Below are 17195 nucleotides of genomic sequence, written 5' to 3' on the forward strand. Positions count from 1 at the left end.
TTACATATGTGCAATACGTTGAAAATAATGCATGAAATCTTGTTGATGATAATTGATATACTCTTAGTATCAAAATTTAATTCCTGAAAGGGTCTTTAGAAATCACTTTTTAAAAAGCCCATTTCATTGATGAGAAAACTAAGGTCTGTAGAGATAAAGTCACTTTCTAACATCACACATCTTGATATTAGAACCAAAGCTACAGTTCAGGTCTTCTGATAACTTAACTAATATTCTTATCTGCTGTTTATTTGTTTCAGTGTGTCTGATAGGGAGCTTCTCATTTATAGTCCATGTTCAGAACTGAGTAAAAATAAGCACTTAGCTTCGTCAAAATTTCCCTAAGGGTGAGTAAATTAGTCACAAAATGATTCTAGTGAACTTCACGGCCTGTTCAAGTGCTACTCAGATCCAGAAAGAGGAAACTATCTCCAGAATAATGTATTCTTTCATCATCCCATGCAACCCAGATAATTATACTGCTAAAATGCTAAACATTAATATTTTGCTGAATAAACTTGAAATATACCTTTTCTAAATACAATTGTGTGGGAAAATGAGCAAATACTAAGGTGACTTTTATTATTATTACTTTTGTTTTGCAAAATGTCATTTGAAAGCCAAATGTGATATCTCTATTCAATGGCTTACATGCATAATGAGATTTAATTTTAAAGGTCTTTAACAAGGATGCTCTAATAGTGGCACTATTTAGCATATTCCCTACATTTTATAAATTTGTGGTTTCAACAAAATTGAGGATATAGTAAAACTGAAATATCGTGCCCCCATGTCAGAATAGAACTCACTTATGCATCATGGACTCAGATACTTCAGATACACCTCTATTTTCTCTGTGTTCCTGCCTGCTTCCACTATTTTTTTTTTAAAAAATCATTTTCACACAACATATCTGTGTCTAGAATAACTGAAGCATCTAGGTATCACTAATTCTTCTAATGTCTGTTATCATGTCATCGAAATATCCTTACCACTTACCGAACACCTGTGAGGCATAGTGATAGGTTTGCTTTCTTCATCATCTCTATGCCAGAAATAGTAAAATGGAGAGAAATTTGGCCGTTCAGAAAGTTTAGTCTCTTGTGCTCTCTTTGGCAGCACATATACTAAAATTGAAAGTTTAGTCTCGGTTATGCAAAATAGCAGCCACCAACTTTATTTTTATTGCTTTGTGCTAACCTCTGTTTGCTATTTCTGCTATTTCCTTTTTTCCCGATTCTTTACATATTTTTACTCTATTATGCAATTGTATGTGTAGTATTTGTATGTAATGGAGTTCCTTACCATTATTTAAATTATCCACTTAAGTGTGAAATCTGCTTCTGGCAAACCAAGAAATGAAGGAATTCTTTAATAGAAAACAAATTTAATAACACTTGGCAATACTAATATATAGTCATAAAAATGCACATTTGCTAACATGTCCAAGACAAAAAATTTGAGATTGGACAATATGACCTTTATCAAAATCATCAATTTCATGGTTACTATACGAGTTCTAAGCACTCAGCTAAGAGTTCTGTGGGCATCGGCTCACTTCATCCTCATGAACATCATTAGGAGAAAGGTTCCTTTAGTGTTCCATCCTCATTTTTGTGGGCAAGGTTGCTGAGGCACAGACAAATGTAATTTGTCACCCAAGACACAGTTGCTAGTACTGGGAGAAATCCAGGTGCATCTGCAACTCCAGCCTGTCATATACAGCTTTAAGTAAATAAAAATTAGCCAGGATATATAAAAGAAAATCAATAGAGCATTTTTATTTTAACTTTCTCTTGTTAATAAAAATGCTTCCAAAAAACAAAACTACTTTTATACCATATGCTCAAATATAACTAGATACTTGGTGGTTCTTACTTGTGAAAGATAGGATTTTTAAAAATGAGAAATACTGCGTGTTAATTGGAAAAATGATTGCAAGTAAAGCTTAAAGCAGGAAATACACACTTAAATTGTGGCCAGCTAGGTAACTTTCAGAAAGGTTAAGGGTAGTGGTGATTGAAGAACAAAGCATAATCCAGTGGTTCTTAAAGTGTAGTGCCCTGACCTGCCACATTAACTTTACCTGGGAACTTGTTAGAAAAAGAAATTCTTGACCTCAACTCCAGACATACTGAATCAGAATTTCTCAGGGTGGGACCCAGCAATCTACCTAAAACTAGCTCCCAAGAGATTCTGATGAATGCTTAAGTTGAATATTGTCACTCGTCCCAAACCCATGTGTTTGGCTCTATGGATTCCAGTCACTTGTTTCAAGCAGGAGCCTGCAGACCACTTTGTAAAGCTTAAGGTATGCCAGTCATATGGAATTTTATGTAAATTTTTAAATGGTAGTGGCATTTCAGTTAAAAACAGGTATGCAAACAAAATCTCTGGTGGCTAAATAGAATATTTTTGCAGACCAACATACCATGGACTGCCAGGTATTTTTGTTTGTTTGCTGTTTTGTTTTTTATTGAGAACATTTGTTGAAAGAGAAAATGGTCAGCATATGTAGCTTTTACCAACATTTCTTGTACTAGAATGTGCATAACAACAATTTAATTCTGTAAGTTGATTTGAAATATTATCAATAGATACCATTTGTATCTATTATACAGATTATACAGATCTATTATACAGATTCTATTATACAGTATCATTATACAGATTCACAGCAGAATTTATTACTATCATTGGACTCAGAGAAAAAGAAATAAAAACCCATGTTTTAAAATCTGGGCCACTTGACAAAAATTCATCAAAGCCAGGAGATTTCCTTTTGATTTATTCTACCATCTTAAATTTTTCTGGGCATATTCACTTGTCAATCTTCTTGTAACCCACATTGTCTTCTTTCTTAAGATCTGTTATTATTGTGCTTGACTATATCTTCTCTTACTTTTTTCTTTTTATTTATAAATATAGGGGAATAAGTGAAAGTAAAAATAAACTCAATAATTTTTTCATCATAATTTTGAACACATTTCATTATCTTCTAGCAGAAAGGATTGTTGATCAGAAGACTGATGTTAATTTAATTCCCATTCCTTATTTTTTTTCTCTGAAATATGTTAGCACTTTCTCCACCTTCTACCCTTGTCCATCCCTCGGTGTTATGTTTGGGACATTGATGAGAGCTTGGTGTAAATAGATCATGTATGTTAGAAATCAAGACACGCTTAAGGATAGATGAGCAGGCAGGTTGGCTAATTGTCTTTGAGATGTTCTATGTAAAGAGGACTTTTTGCTGGCAGGGGAAAGTTTAAAGTATTTTATGCCTAGGTCTCTTGGTGGATTTTTCTTTCCCCCTTCCTTATATCTCTTGTGGCAATTCTGACAAGTTTTAAATTCCCCTCTGCATCTCTCTCAGATCCAGATTCTGGGAGTTGTAAACCCACTTTATTTAGACATAAGTTCTTAAAGGTTTAGCCTAAACCAAAAGCATGAAGTACCACTAGCTACGCTGAATACACAGTCAGTTGAAGACGGTAAGGGACATAGTTTCTTCAAGTGATCTGAAAGTAGTTGTTAAATTAATTTCCAATTTCTATTTCTCTTTGGACTTGTTGATTCTGAGACGGGAGCTCTTTCAGCTCCCATGAGACTATTTGCTCTTGCTCCAAATGTTTAAATTGTTTTGTTTATTTTTTCTTTCCTGATATCTGTTCAGGTTTCATTTGCTTTGCTTTCAGATTTCTTTATCAATCAGTGGCCATTTGTTTTCTGCCTTTGGGAATTCCTCATCATTCCTGATCGGCTTATAAGATCCTTTCTTGTACATTATATTCACCAACAAAATCTGAAGCTAGGTTAATCCAACTCTGCCTGCTATAGAACCAAAATGGATCATTCACATTTAATAACAAACTCCTAAGTTCTTACAGTGGTCTACAAGTCTCTCTCCAGTCTGGCTCCTGGATAACTACTGCCTCTCTTCACTCCATTGCTCTCTCACTCCCTTCAGCGATCCTGCCATTTCTCAAACTCGGAGAGCTTGTTCTCATCTCCAATACACTCCATACACTTTCCCCAGATATTCTTACAGATCAGTCCTTTAATCCATCCAACTCTCTGTTCTGTGTCACCTCTTCAAAGGGGCCTGCTCAGATTGCCCTATCCAGAGTAGCTTCTCTATCCTCTCAATCCTGTTTTATTTTTCCTGATAGTATGCTATGTATTTATTCATCTAACTTGTTCACCATTCTATATCCAGCATATGGAACAGTATTTGGCATTAGCAGGAAGGTGATAAATACTTGTTGAGTGAACTAATAAAATAATAATGTCCATTATGAAATCTGATATTAAATCTGATACTAAATATTTGTATTATGTCTACTTTTGTCATTTATGTCAAGCTAAACTACAAAAATGTAAAAAGTAAAATTACTATTGCAAGTAGAGTTTATTTCTTTATTCAAATAAATAGTGCAGCAGTCATTAATCCAATACATTCAATAATCTTAAAATCTGAAAACATATATATTGATACATGATGGTGAAATAGATTCTGTCATTGTTTCTGAAAGGCCTCCATGAGGAGGCATAGCTTAATCATTAAACATAAGGAAGTGAAGAGACCATTGCTCTCCTCCTTTCTGTATGGTTTGTTTTGTTTCATTTATTACTTATATAGTGCCTATCACCATAGAATCTATTCCTCATAGTAAAAGGCAAGCAGAAAAGGTGGGAGTTGGAAAATTGCGCCTTCTGAACTACTCATTGGAATGCATTCTGCCCAAGAGAAAGAACCTCAAACTGGAATGATAACTATTGTTCTAAGTGACCACAGATTGTCACTTTACCTGCCTGTAGAATGACAATTGAAAATCAGTGACATTTAAAGTAACCCTTGCCTCTAACTCTCTGCTATTCAATAACTCTAAATATGGCTAGTTTTAAACAAATTTCTGCAATATTTTTTCTATATTTTCTATTATAGCGGTCACTGATTATAACAAGATGTTTTGAATCAATGATAAACATAAATACAGCATGAATATAAAACATACATAAGGAAACCGTGCAGGTTCCATACAGTGTGCTCTGCCTTAGCTCTGTAACATGTAAGATAAAAATGTAAAAGCCTGTAATCACTATATTGTACACCTGAAACTAATATAATGTCATATGTCAACTGTATTGAAAGAAAAAATTTAAAAAGAAAATGTGAAGGCCCGTAAGGTAATAGTTATCATCGTGGAAACTAGAGTTGCACTGGCTAGGTTAAAATCTGGGTTCAAATATTCTAGATAAATGACTTGGGCATGTCATTTGACTTCTCTGTGCCTCCATTGTCTTACCTGTAAACAGAGGATAATTTATAGGTTTTATGAGAATAAAATTATATATTTGATTGATGTCCTGAGAATATTGCATCTAGAATAATTTTCAGTATTTCCTACTATTATCATCTAATTCAAAGGATTGATATGATAAATAAATGAGAAAACACACATTAAAATAACATAATATCTGGAAGAAAGAAATTCATTAATCCAACAAATATTTATTGAGGGCTTCTACTGTGCCAGTCACTGATCTAGATTCTGGGAACACAATAGTAAATGAAAGTCCCTGCTCTCCTGGGGTTTACACTATAGTAGAAAGAGACAGAAAATGTACAAATAAGCAATTAAATATAATGTTCAAGGTAGTGAAAACAGCTAAGAATAAAAATAATTTTGAAGGAGAGAATGTTGGGGATCCTATTTTATTTAAGATGGCCAAAGAAATATTGTCTGAAAAGCTTTATTTTTTTTCCAAGTTAATGCATATAACAAATTTATAAATGTAGAGTGTCATTGCCATTATCATCATATTTCATTAAAATTTATTATGCTATGAAATAAGAGTTTACTTTTGGTATGCCATGGCTATCATTCTGATAAAAATTAGTGACAAATGTCTTCTTGATAATTCACTGATGCATTTAGAAAATATGGTCTCATTTTAGTCATTTTCAGGAAAAACATTAATATAGAGTTCCTCCTATGAAGAGAAATTTTTAAACATGATATACATCATACTAACTTTCAGTGTTTATAGCAATAATTATAACTTTAAAATGTGTATTTAATGTGTGCAAAATGCATAAATGCCATAGGCCATTGATTAGGAAATTGAGGATTATAGAGATGCCCCAAGTCCTAACAGCAAAAGAGCATCATTCAAACGTAGGTTCTTGATTCTAAATTCAGAATTCTTTCCACTACTCTAAACTGCCCAAATAATATATTTAATTGGCTATACTCTACAGTTTCTTAATTCTTAAATATGTATTACTAACCTTTTCTTCCATTTATCTTTATTCCTGAGGAGTCAATTGCACAAGGTAATTTCATTTGCCACATTAGTGGATTTTCATGCCCTTTCACCTCAGGTGAGAAAAATGCAGAATTCATTATTTTTCGTATTTATTATCTCATTTATAATTCAACAGTTTTTTCTACTGTAGAGCCCCTCATTCCACGGTAAACAGTTTACCCAGCATACCAGTTTTACTTCAGTGAGTAGTTTATCAGGGTAACATGAAACAGAGCAGTTCCAGAACAGTATGTTCTACTGTAGCATTGAAATCTACTCATGCTACTTATGCTACAGACTGAAAAGCATAAGGAAATGTGAATGTGAACTGGTGAAATGATATTTATGCTATACAAAGACCCTGATATTTAGAGTCAGGTAACATTTGGATTAGCTAATGGTGATCGGGCTGCTCTTAGTTTTCTGTGTATCTGTGCAAAGAGATTCACGCTTAGGACAACTGCGCAAAAGTAAGAGGTAGTAATTTAAATTTCTTATTCAAATATTTTGCTTATGAATTAATGAAATATTTTTAAATAACAGCCTGTTTTCAATTCATGAGACTATATAAGAAAGTATTATTTTAGCATTTTAACATACACTCATGAAATCTTTTTGACAAAGAGTAATAAAGGACATATTGTTGATTTATTATATTTCAACTTTTTTACAGTGTGCTTTTGTTGCTGTTGAGAAAAAAAAGAAAGAAAAAATCCTGGGGCCTTACTCTCCTAAGTATGGTAAAAATAGAAAAAAGAACATAAATAACCACACAATAATCCACGCAATAATGTTTCACTTCATGTTTTTCCCAAAAGTGTTTATACACATCATCTCATTTGAAGTTCACGATTACATGTAAAATATTGAGAAGAGAACCTGGCACAAACCTAACAGTTAATAATGCTATTTGTTATTTATTTTCCAGTAGCTCCTCAAGCTCAACATATATGAACCACACCTCTTATTCACTCACCACATTTCCAATCTCTTTCTGATCTTTCTCACCTGATTTGGCGAATGGCATCACCTAGACAAATACCCTAGTCTGAAACCTGAGAAACATCAGTTTTACCTTGTAACTTAACCAACATCCTTTCCTCTAAATTGTCTATGCAAACGTATTGGTTTGGGTGCTCACAATTTTTTGCCAAACAATTGCAATTACCTTTCTCTTAATCTAAAAGAGCCCCCATCCCCAATCCCCTTACTATTCACTTGCTAAACATCTGGGGAAGTGATCCAGTCATGTTGGCTGCTGAATTAACCTTAAATATTCCCCCAATGATTTTGACATAAAAAATTTCTGAGCCTCAGGCTCTTCCTTGTCATTTCTCACCAGCTCAACCACATTCTTCTACTAGTCACTCTCTCTCTGCCAATTTACGTGTAGTTCTTAGACTACCTTACACTCTCCCAAGCCTTCCTTCCTTTGCATAGCCTATTTCAGCTGAGAAGAACACTCCTTTCTCTATTTTAGCCTGGGAAACCTCTCTTTATCTTTCAAGACTTGGACCAGGCGTCTATTCTCTCTGATAATTGCTCTGATGACCTCAGCAAGGAAACTGCTGCTCTGAGGTTCTGTGCTCATATTGCCTGTCTTATTTCCACCATGGCTTTTATCCATTTTTACCAAGATTCAGTTGTTAAGTATTTATTAAATGCTGAATTTCAAAGATAAAAGACAAAATCCATGGTGTTAATTTGGCAAAATTCAACGCTAGAGGAAATTTAACAATTACCGCAACTGTTATATCAAAAGCAAGATTTTTAAAATGCTGATTCAATGCTGTTCTTTTGCCCTGCCCAACCTCCCCACGATGTTTTTTTTTTTGTTTTTTTTTTTTTTAATCCCAAAATTCCATTTCAAAAATTTACTTTTCTCTCTTCCTTGGAGGCCAGCAAAATGGTTTGGAAAGTCACTCCTACTCTGAATAGAATGAGCCAGCCTCCAAATAAATGGAGTTACATCAATGTGTGTTTGCCCTCTCAACCTTGCCTGCTGTTTAGCTGGCTTATGGCTGTAAACTCAGGAGGCATCCTGACTACTTCTGCTCATTTTCAGTTTTCATGTGTCCCTCTGTATCACTGTTTTCTACCTAGGCTCACACTAATGATTTGGGCCTTCTTTTTATCTTCTTCTTTCATCCCTCCCTCCTGTTTTTTTTCCTTCCATCTATCCATAAATATTGAGTACATACTATGTACCATGCACTCTATTAGTTGCTGTGCTAGAGTGGTGAATAAGATAGATGTGGTTCTAGCTTTCATGGAGCTTTAAGAATCTACCAAGGGACAAATAGAAAATTAATTTTTTTTTTAATTTACTTAAATTAATTATAATATTGTAAAAGAAAAAAAGGAAGAAATAATTTTTACTACTGAAATTCTTAGAAATTTAAAGCTTGTGGACAGTGGTTGGATGAGAGGTGGCTTATGGTCTATTCTGAGAGAGCTGCTGCCCTCAGGAGCAGCCTGGTGAGGGGAAATTTTCTGATCTTTACTTCTCCAAAAGCATTTTTCTTAATTTGCAGTGTTGGGAGAAAAGGGCAATCTGATTAAAGGGATATTCAGGTATTAAAGTTCAATAACCCCAAAATACACATGCACGCACATGCATACACATGAGGAAATGCAAAAGTGGCTTCAAGAATCTTTACTTTTCATATATTAATGCTCTATTTAAATTGCAGAGTTGATTTAATAACATTAATTCTTGACCTCTAAGGAGGGGCATCACCTTAACTTCAGTGCCTATTTAAGTGTGGCCACATCTTAGCTGATATAGTGTAATGTATTGTGAGCATACTTTTAATTTGCATATGTGAATCATGTAGACTGTTTGCTAATGTTTTGAGATGGAGGAAAATAAAAGGTTAGAAGGATAAGATCTGGAGACATCCTGGCCTTGGCTCTTGCTGGATTTAGAATCATGTTACAATCTCTTGATGTGTACAAGGAGATAAAATTAATAGTATAAATTTGTTGAAAGGATTAAATATGTAGATACAGACAAAACACTTGGCTTAGCACCTGGTAGGTAGAATGTGTTCAATAAATGCTAGGTAAGCATTCTTATGGTTTAATTTTAATGCCAAAGTGAGAATTAAATTACTTAGTTTGTGCATTGAGAAGGAGCTACAGAGTAATACATTTGATATTAATCTCCTAAAATAAGCTTTTAACACAGACATTCTTTAGACAGAATAATGTCCCCCCCCCAAAAAAAATGTCTATGTTCTAATTCCCAGAACTGTGAATATATTACCTTACATGGCAAAGGGAATTTAGCAGATGTAGTTAAGATTTTGAGATGGGAAGAGTATCTTGGATTACACAGGTGGGCCCAATGTAACCAACAAGGGTCCTTAGAGAGGCAGAAGAGTCAGAGTGAAGAGAAGGAGATATGATGATGCTGGAAGCAGAGGTTGGAGAGAGGAGATTGCTGGAAGGAGACCATGAACCAAGGAATGCAGGCAGCTTCTAGAAGTTGGAAAAGGCAGGTGAAGGGATTCTCTCCTATAGACTCCAGAAGGAAGCAGTCCTGCTGATACTTGACTTCAGCTCAGTGTGGATAACTTTGGACTTCTGACCTCCAGAACTATAAGATAATATATTTTGTTTTGTTTTTCATAATATATTTATGTTGTTTCATGCCACTAAGTTCTACCAGATTTTTGGTAATTTGTTATAGCAGCAATAGGTCACTAATATGCACAGATTGGCCTGACTTTTTTTTCTTTTTGAGGCAAAGCAAATCTCCAAAATTAAAAATGGAAATATACAATTCAATATACAAATATGAGTTGCATACACTTTTCAAAAAAAAAAAACAGAATTAATGTTAGATTTCATCACGTGAGCAATTTAGAACATTTTCTGCTTTAACTCCCAGGTTGATCTAAATAAATATACACTTTTTCTTGCTTATCTTTCAACCCAGAATCATTAGAAAGGAAAAGATTTGAATATTCTTGCTCAGGATCCCAAATTTTAAATTGGACAGTCTAGAATGGAAGGATTGGTCTGTGAAACACACACACACACACACACACACACACACATTTATTTAAGGATAGATATCTCTATCTATATCTAGATATCTATACTTGAATAAACAGTAAAAATAATTACACTGTGCTAGTATTATCGAGTGCAATTTTTCCAAAACACTATTTTTTTTAAAAATAGCTAAAACTTCTTTCTGCTTTGAAAGTCCTGTGTCTTCAATTTGATTTTGCCTCTCTCTACTGATTTAGTACTTATTATAATATGCCTGACACATTATTTCAAAAAAGATAATTTCTGGGAATGATTGTATTATAAAATTAATCAATACAGGGTTTCTTGAAATAGAAACCTTCCCTAGTGCGTTTCTAAATATTTCGGTTTTATAAACTGATTTATACACACAGCTTTTCTTGAACATAGTTGTCGCATAGAGTAAGGGGCATCTGCATATGTACAGTGTCTGTAGCTGGGCATGTTTCCAGACATCAACCATAATGTATGCATTTAAAAACATGCCATTTAAAAAGTAGAGCAAGTCCTAGGGTTTATTTTGTTTCAGAAGGCTAAATCTGCTAAGTCAAGGTACCGAATTCTGATTCATAATTACTTCTATCTTATATACATTGCTTTATACTCATGGAAGAAATTAAGAGTGATGTTTCCAGACCTTAAAAAGAAAAAGAAAAAGAATGGAGAGAGGGAGAGAAAAAGAGAGAGAGAGAGAGAGAGAGAGAGAGAGAGAGAGAGAGAGAGAGAGAGAGAGAGAGAGAAAGAGAGAGAGAGAGGAGATAGCTTTAATCAGTAAAATGAGTTTTACTTTTGGGTAATTCTGTTTATCTAAAAAAATAAAATAAACAGATAATCCTTTTTAAAAGATGCTGTGTAACACTCCTGACATATTACAATATACTAACAAACACTTAAAGATGTACTTAAATGTCCACCTGATTTTTTAAAACATGTCAGAGCTTCAGGCATCAAATCAGAATGAGACACATCGATTTTTAAGAATGTGTATATGTATATTTGTAAATTTATCATCTTTTTTTCTAGTTTTTTAACATTCCCTATACAGACAGTCCACTTGCTTGGCCTCTGGTAACACCCACAGACAAACTGCACAACGGCTACAGGTTTCCAACAGCAGGGACTTGTCAGTGCTGGATAAAGATTGCATGGCACATGCCAGCTCAAACATGGACATTTCCTCTTTCTGTTTTCCTGCTCCCAAAGGCCAGCCAATCCAGGGTGAAAACCCTCAAACCTGGCACATGTGATTCAGAATCTCAATACAAATGATTATGCTTTCATTTCAATGCCTCTGCAGGTGACAGAAAGTAAGCTGCCCTCTCTCCAGGCGGACTGCCGTCAATATGTTCACAAGTGCTTTTCTTTTAGAGAGAAAAGTATTTATCAATGCAGGGCAGTGTTTAGAAAAACTGGTAGTCAGCTACTCTTAAAAGCAGTGCTTATTATGTTTTAAAACACAGTCAGAGAGTAAGAGAAATGTAGACTCTGGGTATGGCTCCCTTTGTGGATTCCATATACAGCACATCTAATGAAGTTAGATTTTCTTCCACTTTCAACAAATCTCTCAAATATGACCTTGTGTTTCCAAATCTTTGAAGCTTTCTGATAGAAAAACAATACCAACTTCAAGGGGAAAATCTCCAAGGCATGGATAGTTGTTTTATTTTTATAGATTTAACAGTGCTTATTAATGTTGTGATAAGTATTTGTGAAATACACAAAGAGGATTCATGTGCATATTAGTTTTCTGTTGCTGCATAATAAATTACCCCAAACTTGGGAGCTTAATGTAAAATTTATTATCTCACAGTTCTGTAGATCTGAAGTCCAGCACAATGTGACAGGGTTCTCTGTTTAGGGTATCAGAAGGCTAATAGTGTATCAATTGGGCTGAATACTCATCTGCAAGCTCTGGGGAAAATTCGCTTCCAAGCTTATCTGGGTTATTGGCAAAATCTAGTTCCTTGTGGTTGCGTGACTGAGGGTTCCATTTTTTTTCCTGGCTATTGGCTGGAGATCACTTTCAGCAACTAGAGGACACACTCAGTTTCTTTTCACATGGCCACATTCATCTTTAAGTTAGCAGTGACATGTCAAACCGTTCTTACACTTTAAATCTCTGAATTACCCTTCTGCCATTAGCTGGAGAAAACTTCTGCTTTTTAAGGGTTCATCTTATGTGATTGGGTTAGGCCCATGTGGATAGTTTTCCTATTTTAAATCAACCTTAATTAGTGCAGTTGGTAACCTTAATCTAATCGACAAAAACCCTGTTGCCAGGTAACCAACCCTGTTGCCATGTTCCACTATTGGGTGGAGATCATGAGGTCCATCTTAAAATTCTGGGTACCACAGTGGGTGTCCTATTTAGCTCACCTTTTCTGGTTATTGCTACCTTTTATTGTCTTTGAACTATTTTATAACTCTGTTCAATAAGGTCTAGAACACTAATAATGTGATTCTTATCCATAGAAATACAAGTATAATGTATCTGGTAGAATGCAATTGATTATTGTCCTGTGGATAGACTACTTTTGCATATATCTGTAAATTCATTACCTATTGCCTATATACATATAATTCTTTAAATTCTCCTTTAAATTTATTGTAACATCTTATTGGTTTCTTCATTAAATCATAAATTAAATGAAATATTTGACTTGCACTCATTTTACATTTGTATCAGTTATGATATTCCTTGTTAAAAAAACTGATTTTTTAAACAATATTTGTTATATGTTAGTTACTCTAGTGGCTCATTAGTATACAGACACAATCTTAGATAAGGTCATAAGAAGCTTGGTCTTTAGAAAATGGAAAAATCCCCTGGAAACAAAAGGTATAGTTGAGTAGAAAAGATATTATAGTTTCAAGTGAAGTTTTATGCTCAAACTTATGTAAGATATGAAAATAATTATCTCAGTTTCAACAAATTCTTGTGTACTTTTTTTGTTTGGGAAAATATTGATTACATGCATTTTGTAATTGTAACACAAGAATGACCTCCTTGAGAATTCCGGAATGAAGGAAAGCAATGTGTATGTGGGCTTACTGACCAAGAATCAAGAGAGCTAGAGCATTGATCTTGACCTACCAATGTTGTTGAGCACATGAATGGAACCCTTCATGAAACTGTCCCTTTGTTATACTCCATCTTATAATTGACAGTTATATGGATCAGTGGCCAATATTCTATCATTATAGTAAAATTTGTAACTGCATTTCATTTGGTAATTACTACATGAACACTGATGTTTGCCATCAAATTTATCATTATGTAGTATCTTTAGAGTACCTTGGTATAAATCAGGTAACTAGTATGCACTGACTTGACTATAAAGCAGATATAAATACTTATTTTCAAAAGAAATTTTAAGCAAACTAAGTCCTCATTGATGGATGAATGGATAAAGAAAATGTGATATTATATATATATACGTATATTTGTATATATATACGTATATATATATGTGTGTGTGTGTATATATATGTATATGTGTATATATATATATATATATATATATATATATATATATATATATATATATATATATATGCCGGGGGTACCAAAAAAATGTATACGCACTTTAAGAGATGTTATCTATGCTCAACCAGTAGTTCACTGTAATCAGAAGTGTCTGGACACTGATGGTAACCACTTTGAGCACCTCTTGTAATTGCAGCAGTCCAACGTGACTTGTATTCATCTTTTGTCATCAGTATATATTGAGTATTACAATTTTAATACAGTTTTCCTTTCTAAAAATGTGTATACCTTTTCTTGGCACCCTCTGTGTATACTGTGTAAGCGCATGTGGAAAGTTTGCGAACTTAATTGTAAAACGGAATATTAAAAATGGGCTATTATTCAGCCATAAAAAGAAGGAAATCTTGCCATTTGCAATAACATGGATAAACCTTGAGGGCACTATGTTAAGTGAAATAAGTCAGAGAAAAAAAGATAAACACCGTATGATCTTGCTTATATATGGGATCTCAAAAAAGAAAAAAACTGAACTCGTAGATAAAGAGAACATATTGGTTGTTGACAGAGGTGGGCATGGGGGTAGGTGAAACGGGTGAAGGTGGTCAAAAGGTGCAAACTTCCAGTTATAAAGTAAATGAGTTATGTGTATGTAATTCACAGCATGGTGACTATAGTTAATAATATTGTATTGTACATTTAAAAGTTGCTAATAGAGTAAATCTTAAAAGTTATCATCACAAGAAAAAAAGTTGTAACTATGTGTGGTGATGGATGTTAAGTGGGCTTATTGTGGTGATCATTTTGCAATATAAGTATTGAATATTATGATATAATGTTGTATGCCAATTAAAAAATATTTAAGAAGAATGGGTTCATCAATGAACTTGACTGGTATATTTTTATGCATCTCTAAAAGATGTTCATATCTATTACACAATTGATTATACTTCCCAATTTTGATAGGCCCAGCGTTCTGAACTTAGTTTCATACAAATATTTTGCTCTGTTTATTTCAGAATATCACAGATTATGATGAACTGCAATGAAAAACATAGAAAAGTTTTTGTGTTGGAGTACTAATCAGGACTCAAAAATCAGTATTTTAATTTGCTAAAAATAATCTCTAATTAGGTAGAAAATATTATTAAAAATTCTCTTTATACATAACTGCAATGTTATAACTATGGAAGGAAAAGAGAGTTAAATTTGCCTTACCTTGTTTTTAACTTTATATTCTGTTATTAGATGCAGGCAGTATAATATACCACAGGTTTTCTGAAAAGTTTGTTTTAAAAGCACAAATGTCTTAAATTAGAGTCAATGAAAAGTAACGTTATTCAATAAGAGTGTCTGAGTTAAAAGCTTTGTGAACTTTAGAAGGAAAGCATAAGGCTATACCTTGCCTTCATTCTTACTGAGAAAAAACGATTCTCATAGGAATCATCCTACCATGACTCATTTACAGTTTTGTATCCATGAGAAAGTAGGAAGAGGGCGATGCTGAAATCGGTAACAAATGGGTAAAAGAAACTTTTTAAAGTTTCTAAACTTGTGGAAATTTTCTTCAGCATGATGAATAGTCATTTCTAGATTCAGTGAGTAGCAAGTTCACCTTTAAGCCCTCTCACAGTGCTGATTTTTAATTAAGACATTTGACCAAGTAATATCAGACTGTTGTGTTAAAATCATGAAGTATAAAGTACTACTTTTCGATTTTACAAGTAGAATACTTCTATGTAAGTAAATTGTATACATTATATTTGTTTTATTTGTACTACTATAAAACAAACCGTTGAGACAGCCTTACTTTTAAAAGTGACCTAGTATGATACAGAAAATATTTATAAATATGTTCAAAGAACAAATAAAGTGAATGAGCACATTCCAAAATAATCAATGGCAAAAGGCTATAAATTTTTTTTCAAATGTGATCTAAAGCTGCAGTAAGATAGACTTGACATAAATATTACACCTTTCCAGGATCATTTTCCAATGCCTTTGAACAGTGGAGCTTTCTCACGGCCACATTAAGCTATACTTTGAATTTCTTGCTTTGATGCATTCCTGATTTTATTGGTGCTTAAATGCAAAGTTTGGATTTTATTTATTTTAAAAGCATTAGAGAAATATTTGCAGAATGACTGGGTTTATAATAAAGGTTCCTAACAAACAGATCATTTAATAAACCAAGAAAACTGCACCCTTATGGATTCACTTAGAAAACTGATAGAATTGCTTAGTTGATGACTCTTAAGTATGAAATATTTTTTTGAAACTTTTGAAAACTTTAGTGGTTTTTCACACAAAGACAATTGTATCTAAAATACATGACACTTTTCTATTAGGTTTCAACACATGCAACCTTAGAAACTTGTTTAAATACACATCATCAAATGAAAGGCAAAAAGATATAGGATGGAGCTTTAGAAGGCCAAAATAAGCAGATACAAGGGGAAAAATTCAGTATATACTCATGTAGCCTACCTTATAAGAAGCAATTGTTGGATCAGGGTTTTCAACTAAATTGATATTAATATTCAACTCAGAGAATCTTTCCTTTGGCCGGCTCAAGCTTTTTGAGTCACATAACTTTTCCAGTTCTCTCTGGCTCCCAAAGAATCATTCAATTTAGGCTTTCTCCATGAAGTCTTTCTGGCTAATTAAAATCACCTTGATTTCTTTTCACCCATAAACAATCGGTTTCCTAAACTTTTCACTTGTATAAATGCTGTGTTGTATTGATTTCAAGGTGTGTACCTATATGTTGTGCACACCCATGCATGTCTATTCCTGCGTACATACAAATCTTGTCTCCCATGTAGGAGTTTGCACTTCTCCATGCAGGAAGCATGGCCTCATGCCTTTGCATTTCCCATGGTATCTAGTGTAGAATATGTTATTAAGCATGAAATAATTCCACTGTAAAACTCCAGGTTGTTGTGGCCAAAGGGGATTTTAATGGGGTATACGAGAGTCCATGTTTTTGCCTAGTGGGTGATTCGTTTTTAACTTGGACCTAAGCTGGAATTTATTCTCCCAGCCAAAAGCTGTAGAATATACAGCCGGTGCTCGCAACTGCTACAGCCCTGGCAGAACACAGAGGCAACAGACAAAGAGCACTCAGAGAAGACAGAAAGTTGCAGGGCTGCTCACATAGAGAAAGAAGCCAGTCCTCATATAATAAATACTAGCAGTAGCCAGTTAACTGACAGCAAGATGTGAAACAGCCTTCACATTGAACTACATACAGTGTATGAAGAATCTATACTGAAATCTGAAAAGTAATCAAAGATAGAAGCTAAGAGTTTTCTACTATTAATAAGAAATTTGATACAAAGAAGTGATTATCCCAGGATAG

Source organism: Rhinolophus hipposideros (assembly GCF_964194185.1).
Source record: "Rhinolophus hipposideros genome assembly, chromosome: 9".
Classification (NCBI taxonomy): domain Eukaryota; kingdom Metazoa; phylum Chordata; class Mammalia; order Chiroptera; family Rhinolophidae; genus Rhinolophus; species Rhinolophus hipposideros.